Source organism: Nerophis ophidion, linkage group LG04, assembly GCF_033978795.1.
Source record: "Nerophis ophidion isolate RoL-2023_Sa linkage group LG04, RoL_Noph_v1.0, whole genome shotgun sequence".
In the NCBI taxonomy this organism is placed as follows: domain Eukaryota; kingdom Metazoa; phylum Chordata; class Actinopteri; order Syngnathiformes; family Syngnathidae; genus Nerophis; species Nerophis ophidion.
Window position 1 is genome coordinate 1,363,935 of NC_084614.1, and position 13,095 is coordinate 1,377,029.

Sequence of the window (13,095 nt, forward strand, 5' to 3'; positions counted from 1 at the left end):
CATGGCATAGTGGGCATGGCATAGTGGGCATGGCATAGTGGTCATGGCATAGTGGGCATGGCATAGTGGTCATGGCATAGTGGGCATGGCATAGTGGGCATGGCATAGTGGGCATGGCGTAGTGGGCATGGCATAGTGGGCATGGCATAGTGGTCATGGCATAGTGGGCATAGCATAGTGGGCATGGCATAGTGGGCATGGCGTAGTGGGCATGGCATAGTGGGCATGGCATAGTGGGCATGGCATAGTGGGCATGGCGTAGTGGGCATGGCATAGTGGGCATGGCATAGTGGGCATGGCGTAGTGGGCATGGCATAGTGGGCATGGCATAGTGGGCATGGCATAGTGGTCATGGCATAGTGGGCATGGCATAGTGGTCATGGCATAGTGGGCATGGCATAGTGGGCATGGCGTAGTGGGCATGGCATAGTGGGCATGGCATAGTGGGCATGGTATAGTGGGCATGGCGTAGTGGGCATGGCATAGTGGGCATGGCATAGTGGGCATGGCATAGTGGTCATGGCATAGTGGGCATGGCATAGTGGTCATGGCATAGTGGGCATGGCATAGTGGGCATGGCATAGTGGGCATGGCGTAGTGGGCATGGCATAGTGGGCATGGCATAGTGGGCATGGCATAGTGGGCATGGCGTAGTGGGCATGGCATAGTGGGCATGGCGTAGTGGGCATGGCATAGTGGGCATGGCATAGTGGGCATGGCGTAGTGGGCATGGCATAGTGGGCATGGCATAGTGGGCATGGCATAGTGGTCATGGCATAGTGGGCATGGCGTAGTGGGCATGGCATAGTGGGCATGGCATAGTGGGCATGGCATAGTGGTCATGGCATAGTGGGCATGGCATAGTGGGCATGGCATAGTGGGTAGAGCGGCCGTGCCAGAAACCTGAGGGTTGCAGGTTGGCTTCCCACCTATGGACATCCAAATGGCTGCCATTGTGTCCTTGGGCAGGACACTTCACCCTTTGCCCCCGCTGCCGCTCACACTGGTGAATGAATGATGAATGAATGACAGGTGGTGGTCGGGGGGGGAAGGGGAGGGGCCGTAGGTGCAAACTGGCAGCCACACTTGCGTCAGTCTACCCCAGGGCAGCTGTGGCTACAGATGTAGCTTACCACCACCATTGTGTGAATGAATGATGGCTTCCCACTTCTCTGTGAGCGCTTTGACTATCTAACAATAGAAAAGGGCGATATAAATCTAATCCATTATTATTATTATTATTATGTATGTATGTGTATGTATGTATATATATATACACAGTGGGGCAATAAAGTATTTAGTCAGCCAGCGATGGTGCAAGTTCTCCCACTTCAAATGATGACAGAGGTCTGTCATTGTCATCATAGGTACACTTCAACTGGGAGAGACAGAATGTGAAAAAAGAATCCAGGAATTCACATTGTAGGAATTTTAAAGAATTTATTTGTAAATGATGGTGGAAAATAAGTATTTGGTCAAGCATTCAAAGCTCTCACTGATGGAAGGAGGTTTTGGCTCCAAATCTCAGGATACATGGCCCCATTCATTCCTTCCTTAACACGGATCAATCGTCCTGTCCCCTTAGCAGAAAAACAGCCCCAAAGCATGATGTTTCCACCCCCATGCTTCACAGTAGGTATGGTGTTCTTGGGATGCAACTCAGTATTCTTCTTCCTCCAAACACCACCAGTTGAGTTTATACCAAAATGGATACATGGATGATACAGCAGAGGATTGGGAGAATGTCATGTGGTCAGATGAAACCAAAATACAACTTTTTGGTATAAACTCAACTGCTGGTGTTTGGAGGAAGAAGAATACTGAGTTGCAAATTCTTTAATTCTCTAAATTCTTTAAAATTCCTACAATGTGAATTCCTGGATTTTTTCTTCCCATTCTGTCTCTCACAGTTGAAGTGTACCTATGATGAAAATGACAGACCTCTGTCATCATTTGAAGTGGGAGAACTTGCACCATCGCTGGCTGACTAAATACTTTTTGGCCCCACTGTATATATATATATATACATATATATATATATATACATATATATATATATATATATATATATATATATATATATATATATGTATGTGTGGGAAAAATCAGAAGACTACTTCATCTCTACAGAACTGTTTCATGAGGGGTTCCCTCAATCATCGTGCGATATTGCACTCTACCATGGTATCAAGCACTATTGTCTGGATCATCCAATTAAAACTTATGTATGTATGTATGTATGTACATGAATATAATATACATGCATATAATGTACATACATACATGTATATACAATTATTGATTGACATTTGACATGCACTTCTTCACACAAGTCCGTGTCCTCATGATCCATGAGGCCCATGCAGGGTCTACCTTTAGAAAGGGACCCTCGTACTATTTAGAACTTAGTACTAAGTACATAGAGACGTATGTAATACTGGACAAAGAGACAAGATGGCGCTCACAGGCTGTGGATGAACACACGCGAGCACCTGGATCCTCGTGGACATGGACACAGCTGACCACTGGCCTGACCGTGGTCTAGCACCCCCCAGCAGAACTGTCCCTTGTGGCACTGCAGACACACACACACACACACACACACACACACACACACACACACACACACACACACACACACACACACACACACACACAAACACATTGCTAGCGGTTCACCATTACTCTGCACCAAAGCTAGCTAGTAGTTTACCCTTATGCTACATCAAAGCTAACTAGCAGTTCACCATTACTCTGCACCAAAGTTAGCTAATAGTTTACTATTACTCTTCACTAAAGCTAGCAAGTAGTTTAACATTACGCTGCATCAAAGCTAACTGAAGTTTACAATTACTCTGTGTCCAAGCTAACTAGCAGTTTACCATTATGCTGCATCATAGCTAACTAGCAGTTTACCATTATGCTGCATCATAGCTAACTAGCAGTTTACCATTATGCTGCGTCATAGCTAACTAGCAGTTTACCATTATGCTGCGTCATAGCTAACTAGCAGTTTACCATTATGCTGCATCATAGCTAACTAGCAGTTTACCATTATGCTGCATCCTAGCTAACTAGCAGTTTACCATTATGCTGCATCATAGCTAACTAGCAGTTTACCATTATGCTGCGTCATAGCTAACTAGCAGTTTACCATTATGCTGCATCATAGCTAACTAGCAGTTTACCATTATGCTGCGTCATAGCTAACTAGCAGTTCACCATTATGCTGCATCATAGCTAACTAGCAGTTTACCATTATGCTGCATCATAGCTAACTAGCAGTTTACCATTATGCTGCGTCATAGCTAACTAGCAGTTTACCATTATGCTGCATCATAGCTAACTAGCAGTTTACCATTATGCTGCATCATAGCTAACTAGCAGTTCACCATTATGCTGCATCATAGCTAACTAGCAGTTTACCATTATGCTGCATCATAGCTAACTAGCAGTTTACCATTATGCTGCATCATAGCTAACTAGCAGTTTACCATTATGCTGCATCATAGCTAACTAGCAGTTTACCATTATGCTGCATCATAGCTAACTAGCAGTTTACCATTATGCTGCGTCATAGCTAACTAGCAGTTTACCATTATGCTGCATCATAGCTAACTAGCAGTTTACCATGTAGCTGAGGCGACGTCTCCTTAGTCTCCGACAGAGTCCAGGTAGTCGAGCGAGGTTGCCATGGTGAGCGGTGGGGAGGGGGGGGTGGATGGGGCGTGGCACCACCTCAGTAGTCACCTGACATGAGAAGAACTTTCATTGACGTGTCTACCCAGCATGCACCTGGCCTACCTCCATCAGCAGGATGCAGTCCACTTCCTGCAAACACAGCAAGACCAGCACACACACACACCTCATCTGTCTATCACACACACACACACACACACACACACACACACACACACACACACACACAACACACACACACACACACACACACACACACACACACACACACACACACACACACACACACACACACACACACACACTTCATCTGTCAATCACACACATAATACTGGTCATATACTCACATAATACTGGTCATATACTCACATAATACTGGTCATATACTCACATAATACTGGTCATATACTCACATAATACTGGTCATATACTCACATAATACTGGTCATATACTCACATAATACTGGTCATATACTCACATAATACTGGTCATATACTCACATAATACTGGTCATATACTCACATAATACTGGTCATATACTCACATAATACTGGTCATATACTCACATAATACTGGTCATATACTCACATAATACTGGTCATATACTCACATAATACTGGTCATGTACTCACATAATACTGGTCATATACTCACATAATACTGGTCATGTGCTCACATAATACTGGTCATGTACTCACATAATACTGGTCATGTACTCACATAATACTGGTCATGTACTCACATAATACTGGTCATGTACTCACATAATACTGGTCATGTACTCACATAATACTGGTCATGTACTCACATAATACTGGTCATGTACTCACATAATACTGGTCATGTACTCACATAATACTGGTCATATACTCACATAATACTGGTCGTATACTCACATAATACTGGTCATGTACTCACATAATACTGGTCATGTACTCACATAATACTGGTCATGTACTCACATAATACTGGTCATGTACTCACATAATACTGGTCATATACTCACATAATACTGGTCATATACTCACATAATACTGGTCATATACTCACATAATACTGGTCATATACTCACATAATACTGGTCATATACTCACATAATACTGGTCATATACTCACATAATACTGGTTACATACTCACATAATACTGGTCATATACTCACATAATACTGGTTACATACTCACATAATACTGGTCACATACTCACATAATACTGGTCATATACTCACATAATACTGGTCATATACTCACATAATACTGGTCATATACTCACATAATACTGGTCATATACTCACATAATACTGGTCATATACTCACATAATACTGGTCATATACTCACATAATACTGGTCATATACTCACATAATACTGGTCATATACTCACATAATACTGGTCATATACTCACATAATACTGGTCATGTACTCACATAATACTGGTCATGTACTCACATAATACTGGTCATGTACTCACATAATACTGGTCATGTACTCACATAATACTGGTCATGTACTCACATAATACTGGTCATGTACTCACATAATACTGGTCATATACTCACATAATACTGGTCATGTACTCACATAATACTGGTCATGTACTCACATAATACTGGTCATATACTCACATAATACTGGTCATATACTCACATAATACTGGTCATATACTCACATAATACTGGTCATGTACTCACATAATACTGGTCATGTACTCACATAATACTGGTCATGTACTCACATAATACTGGTCATATACTCACATAATACTGGTCATATACTCACATAATACTGGTCATATACTCACATAATACTGGTCATATACTCACATAATACTGGTCATATACTCACATAATACTGGTCATATACTCACATAATACTGGTCATGTACTCACATAATACTGGTTACATACTCACATAATACTGGTCATATACTCACATAATACTGGTCATATACTCACATAATACTGGTCATATACTCACATAATACTGGTCACATACTCACATAATACTGGTCATATACTCACATAATACTGGTTACATACTCACATAATACTAGTCATATACTCACATAATACTGGTTACATACTCACATAATACTGGTCATATACTCACATAATACTGGTCATATACTCACATAATACTGGTCATATACTCACATAATACTGGTCATATACTCACATAATACTGGTCATATACTCACATAATACTGGTCATATACTCACATAATACTGGTCATATACTCACATAATACTGGTCATATACTCACATAATACTGGTCATATACTCACATAATACTGGTCATATACTCACATAATACTGGTCATGTACTCACATAATACTGGTCATGTACTCACATAATACTGGTCATATACTCACATAATACTGGTCATGTACTCACATAATACTGGTCATGTACTCACATAATACTGGTCATATACTCACATAATACTGGTCATATACTCACATAATACTGGTCATATACTCACATAATACTGGTCATGTACTCACATAATACTGGTCATGTACTCACATAATACTGGTCATGTACTCACATAATACTGGTCATATACTCACATAATACTGGTCATATACTCACATAATACTGGTCATATACTCACATAATACTGGTCATATACTCACATAATACTGGTCATATACTCACATAATACTGGTCATGTACTCACATAATACTGGTCATATACTCACATAATACTGGTCATATACTCACATAATACTGGTCATATACTCACATAATACTGGTCATATACTCACATAATACTGGTCATGTACTCACATAATACTGGTCATATACTCACATAATACTGGTCATATACTCACATAATACTGGTCATATACTCACATAATACTGGTCATGTACTCACATAATACTGGTCATGTACTCACATAATACTGGTCATGTACTCACATAATACTGGTCATGTACTCACATAATACTGGTCATGTACTCACATAATACTGGTCATATACTCACATAATACTGGTCATATACTCACATAATACTGGTCATATACTCACATAATACTGGTCATATACTCACATAATACTGGTCATATACTCACATAATACTGGTCATATACTCACATAATACTGGTCATGTACTCACATAATACTGGTTACATACTCACATAATACTGGTCATATACTCACATAATACTGGTCATATACTCACATAATACTGGTCATATACTCACATAATACTGGTCACATACTCACATAATACTGGTCATATACTCACATAATACTGGTTACATACTCACATAATACTAGTCATATACTCACATAATACTGGTTACATACTCACATAATACTGGTCATATACTCACATAATACTGGTCATATACTCACATAATACTGGTCATATACTCACATAATACTGGTCATATACTCACATAATACTGGTCATATACTCACATAATACTGGTCATATACTCACATAATACTGGTCATATACTCACATAATACTGGTCATATACTCACATAATACTGGTCATATACTCACATAATACTGGTCATATACTCACATAATACTGGTCATGTACTCACATAATACTGGTCATGTACTCACATAATACTGGTCATATACTCACATAATACTGGTCATGTACTCACATAATACTGGTCATGTACTCACATAATACTGGTCATATACTCACATAATACTGGTCATATACTCACATAATACTGGTCATATACTCACATAATACTGGTCATGTACTCACATAATACTGGTCATGTACTCACATAATACTGGTCATGTACTCACATAATACTGGTCATATACTCACATAATACTGGTCATATACTCACATAATACTGGTCATATACTCACATAATACTGGTCATATACTCACATAATACTGGTCATATACTCACATAATACTGGTCATGTACTCACATAATACTGGTCATATACTCACATAATACTGGTCATATACTCACATAATACTGGTCATATACTCACATAATACTGGTCATATACTCACATAATACTGGTCATGTACTCACATAATACTGGTCATATACTCACATAATACTGGTCATATACTCACATAATACTGGTCATATACTCACATAATACTGGTCATGTACTCACATAATACTGGTCATGTACTCACATAATACTGGTCATGTACTCACATAATACTGGTCATGTACTCACATAATACTGGTCATGTACTCACATAATACTGGTCATATACTCACATAATACTGGTCATATACTCACATAATACTGGTCATATACTCACATAATACTGGTCATGTACTCACATAATACTGGTCATGTACTCACATAATACTGGTCATGTACTCACATAATACTGGTCATATACTCACATAATACTGGTCATATACTCACATAATACTGGTCATATACTCACATAATACTGGTCATATACTCACATAATACTGGTCATATACTCACATAATACTGGTCATGTACTCACATAATACTGGTCATATACTCACATAATACTGGTCATATACTCACATAATACTGGTCATATACTCACATAATACTGGTCATATACTCACATAATACTGGTCATATACTCACATAATACTGGTTACATACTCACATAATACTGGTCATATACTCACATAATACTGGTTACATACTCACATAATACTGGTCACATACTCACATAATACTGGTCATATACTCACATAATACTGGTCATATACTCACATAATACTGGTCATATACTCACATAATACTGGTCATATACTCACATAATACTGGTCATATACTCACATAATACTGGTCATATACTCACATAATACTGGTCATATACTCACATAATACTGGTCATATACTCACATAATACTGGTCATATACTCACATAATACTGGTCATGTACTCACATAATACTGGTCATGTACTCACATAATACTGGTCATGTACTCACATAATACTGGTCATGTACTCACATAATACTGGTCATGTACTCACATAATACTGGTCATGTACTCACATAATACTGGTCATATACTCACATAATACTGGTCATGTACTCACATAATACTGGTCATGTACTCACATAATACTGGTCATATACTCACATAATACTGGTCATATACTCACATAATACTGGTCATATACTCACATAATACTGGTCATGTACTCACATAATACTGGTCATGTACTCACATAATACTGGTCATGTACTCACATAATACTGGTCATATACTCACATAATACTGGTCATATACTCACATAATACTGGTCATATACTCACATAATACTGGTCATATACTCACATAATACTGGTCATATACTCACATAATACTGGTCATATACTCACATAATACTGGTCATGTACTCACATAATACTGGTTACATACTCACATAATACTGGTCATATACTCACATAATACTGGTCATATACTCACATAATACTGGTCATATACTCACATAATACTGGTCACATACTCACATAATACTGGTCATATACTCACATAATACTGGTTACATACTCACATAATACTAGTCATATACTCACATAATACTGGTTACATACTCACATAATACTGGTCATATACTCACATAATACTGGTCATATACTCACATAATACTGGTCATATACTCACATAATACTGGTCATATACTCACATAATACTGGTCATATACTCACATAATACTGGTCATATACTCACATAATACTGGTCATATACTCACATAATACTGGTCATATACTCACATAATACTGGTCATATACTCACATAATACTGGTCATATACTCACATAATACTGGTCATATACTCACATAATACTGGTCATATACTCACATAATACTGGTCATATACTCACATAATACTGGTCATATACTCACATAATACTGGTCATATACTCACATAATACTGGTCATATACTCACATAATACTGGTCATATACTCACATAATACTGGTCATATACTCACATAATACTGGTCATATACTCACATAATACTGGTCATATACTCACATAATACTGGTCATATACTCACATAATACTGGTCATATACTCACATAATACTGGTCATATACTCACATAATACTGGTCATATACTCACATAATACTGGTCATATACTCACATAATACTGGTCATATACTCACATAATACTGGTCATATACTCACATAATACTGGTCATATACTCACATAATACTGGTCATATACTCACATAATACTGGTCATATACTCACATAATACTGGTCATATACTCACATAATACTGGTCATATACTCACATAATACTGGTCATATACTCACATAATACTGGTCATATACTCACATAATACTGGTCATATACTCACATAATACTGGTCATATACTCACATAATACTGGTCATATACTCACATAATACTGGTCATATACTCACATAATACTGGTCATATACTCACATAATACTGGTCATATACTCACATAATACTGGTCATATACTCACATAATACTGGTCATATACTCACATAATACTGGTCATATACTCACATAATACTGGTCATATACTCACATAATACTGGTCATATACTCACATAATACTGGTCATATACTCACATAATACTGGTCATATACTCACATAATACTGGTCATATACTCACATAATACTGGTCATATACTCACATAATACTGGTCATATACTCACATAATACTGGTCATATACTCACATAATACTGGTCATATACTCACATAATACTGGTCATATACTCACATAATACTGGTCATGTACTCACATAATACTGGTTACATACTCACATAATACTGGTCATATACTCACATAATACTGGTCATATACTCACATAATACTGGTCATATACTCACATAATACTGGTTACATACTCACATAATACTGGTCATATACTCACATAATACTGGTTACATACTCACATAATACTGGTCATATACTCACATAATACTGGTTACATGCTCACATAATACTGGTCATATACTCACATAATACTGGTCATATACTCACATAATACTGGTCATATACTCACATAATACTGGTCATATACTCACATGATACTGGTCATATACTCACATAATACTGGTCATATACTCACATAATACTGGTCATATACTCACATAATACTGGTCATATACTCACATAATACTGGTCATATACTCACATAATACTGGTCATATACTCACATAATACTGGTCATATACTCACATAATACTGGTCATATACTCACATAATACTGGTCATATACTCACATAATACTGGTCATATACTCACATAATACTGGTCATATACTCACATAATACTGGTCATATACTCACATAATACTGGTCATATACTCACATAATACTGGTCATATACTCACATAATACTGGTCATATACTCACATAATACTGGTCATATACTCACATAATACTGGTCATATACTCACATAATACTGGTCATATACTCACATAATACTGGTCATATACTCACATAATACTGGTCATATACTCACATAATACTGGTCATATACTCACATAATACTGGTCATATACTCACATAATACTGGTCATATACTCACATAATACTGGTCATATACTCACATAATACTGGTCATATACTCACATAATACTGGTCATATACTCACATAATACTGGTCATAATATACTCACATAATACTGGTCATATACTCACATAATACTGGTCATATACTCACATAATACTGGTCATATACTCACATAATACTGGTCATGTACTCACATAATACTGGTTACGTACTCACATAATACTGGTCATATACTCACATAATACTGGTCATATACTCACATAATACTGGTCATATACTCACATAATACTGGTTACATACTCACATAATACTGGTCATATACTCACATAATACTGGTTACATACTCACATAATACTGGTCATATACTCACATAATACTGGTTACATACTCACATAATACTGGTCATATACTCACATAATACTGGTCATATACTCACATAATACTGGTCATATACTCACATAATACTGGTCATATACTCACATGATACTGGTCATATACTCACATAATACTGGTCATATACTCACATAATACTGGTCATATACTCACATAATACTGGTCATATACTCACATAATACTGGTCATATACTCACATAATACTGGTCATATACTCACATAATACTGGTCATATACTCACATAATACTGGTCATATACTCACATAATACTGGTCATATACTCACATAATACTGGTCATATACTCACATAATACTGGTCATATACTCACATAATACTGGTCATATACTCACATAATACTGGTCATATACTCACATAATACTGGTCATATACTCACATAATACTGGTCATATACTCACATAATACTGGTCATATACTCACATAATACTGGTCATATACTCACATAATACTGGTCATATACTCACATAATACTGGTCATATACTCACATAATACTGGTCATATACTCACATAATACTGGTCATATACTCACATAATACTGGTCATATACTCACATAATACTGGTCATATACTCACATAATACTGGTCATATACTCACATAATACTGGTCATATACTCACATAATACTGGTCATATACTCACATAATACTGGTCATATACTCACATAATACTGGTCATATACTCACATAATACTGGTCATATACTCACATAATACTGGTCATATACTCACATAATACTGGTCGTATACTCACATAATACTGGTCATATACTCACATAATACTGGTCATATACTCACATAATACTGGTCGTATACTCACATAATACTGGTCATATACTCACATAATACTGGTCATATACTCACATAATACTGGTCGTATACTCACATAATACTGGTCATGTACTCACATAATACTGGTCATATACTCACATAATACTGGTCATATACTCACATAATACTGGTCATATACTCACATAATACTGGTCGTATACTCACATAATACTGGTCATATACTCACATAATACTGGTCATATACTCACATAATACTGGTCATATACTCACATAATACTGGTCATGTACTCACATAATACTGGTCATATACTCACATAATACTGGTCATATACTCACATAATACTGGTCATATACTCACATAATACTGGTCGTATACTCACATAATACTGGTCATATATACCGCTTGCCTTGTCCTGGTCTGTCAATCAAGAACACTAGTTTGGAGGCTGAGGAAAGAAGCACACACACACACACACACGCACGCACGCACGCACGCACGCACGCACACACACACACACCCACACACACACACACACACACACACACACACACACACACACACACTAATAGGATTTACAGATTTCCAGTCTTGCAGCTCCCAAAGACTAAATGTAGCAAAACCAATGTCAACTAATGCTAACTAATTCTAACTAGGCACAAAGTCCATGTTACACCATGCTAGCACCTGACTA

At 37.1% G+C, this 13,095-nt stretch overlaps 1 long non-coding RNA gene across 1 annotated transcript; it reads right to left on the reverse strand.

The window, feature by feature from the left end:
* Positions 1-2,030: 2,030 nt before the first annotated feature.
* LOC133550499 (uncharacterized) lies at positions 2,031-12,854 on the reverse strand. The gene is made up of 4 exons (XR_009806281.1): positions 12,784-12,854; positions 3,805-3,874; positions 3,631-3,750; positions 2,031-2,575 (listed from the first exon to the last, which is right to left on the reverse strand). It is a non-coding gene; the product is annotated as an uncharacterized LOC133550499 (long non-coding RNA).
* Between the last annotated feature and the right edge of the window lie 241 nt (positions 12,855-13,095).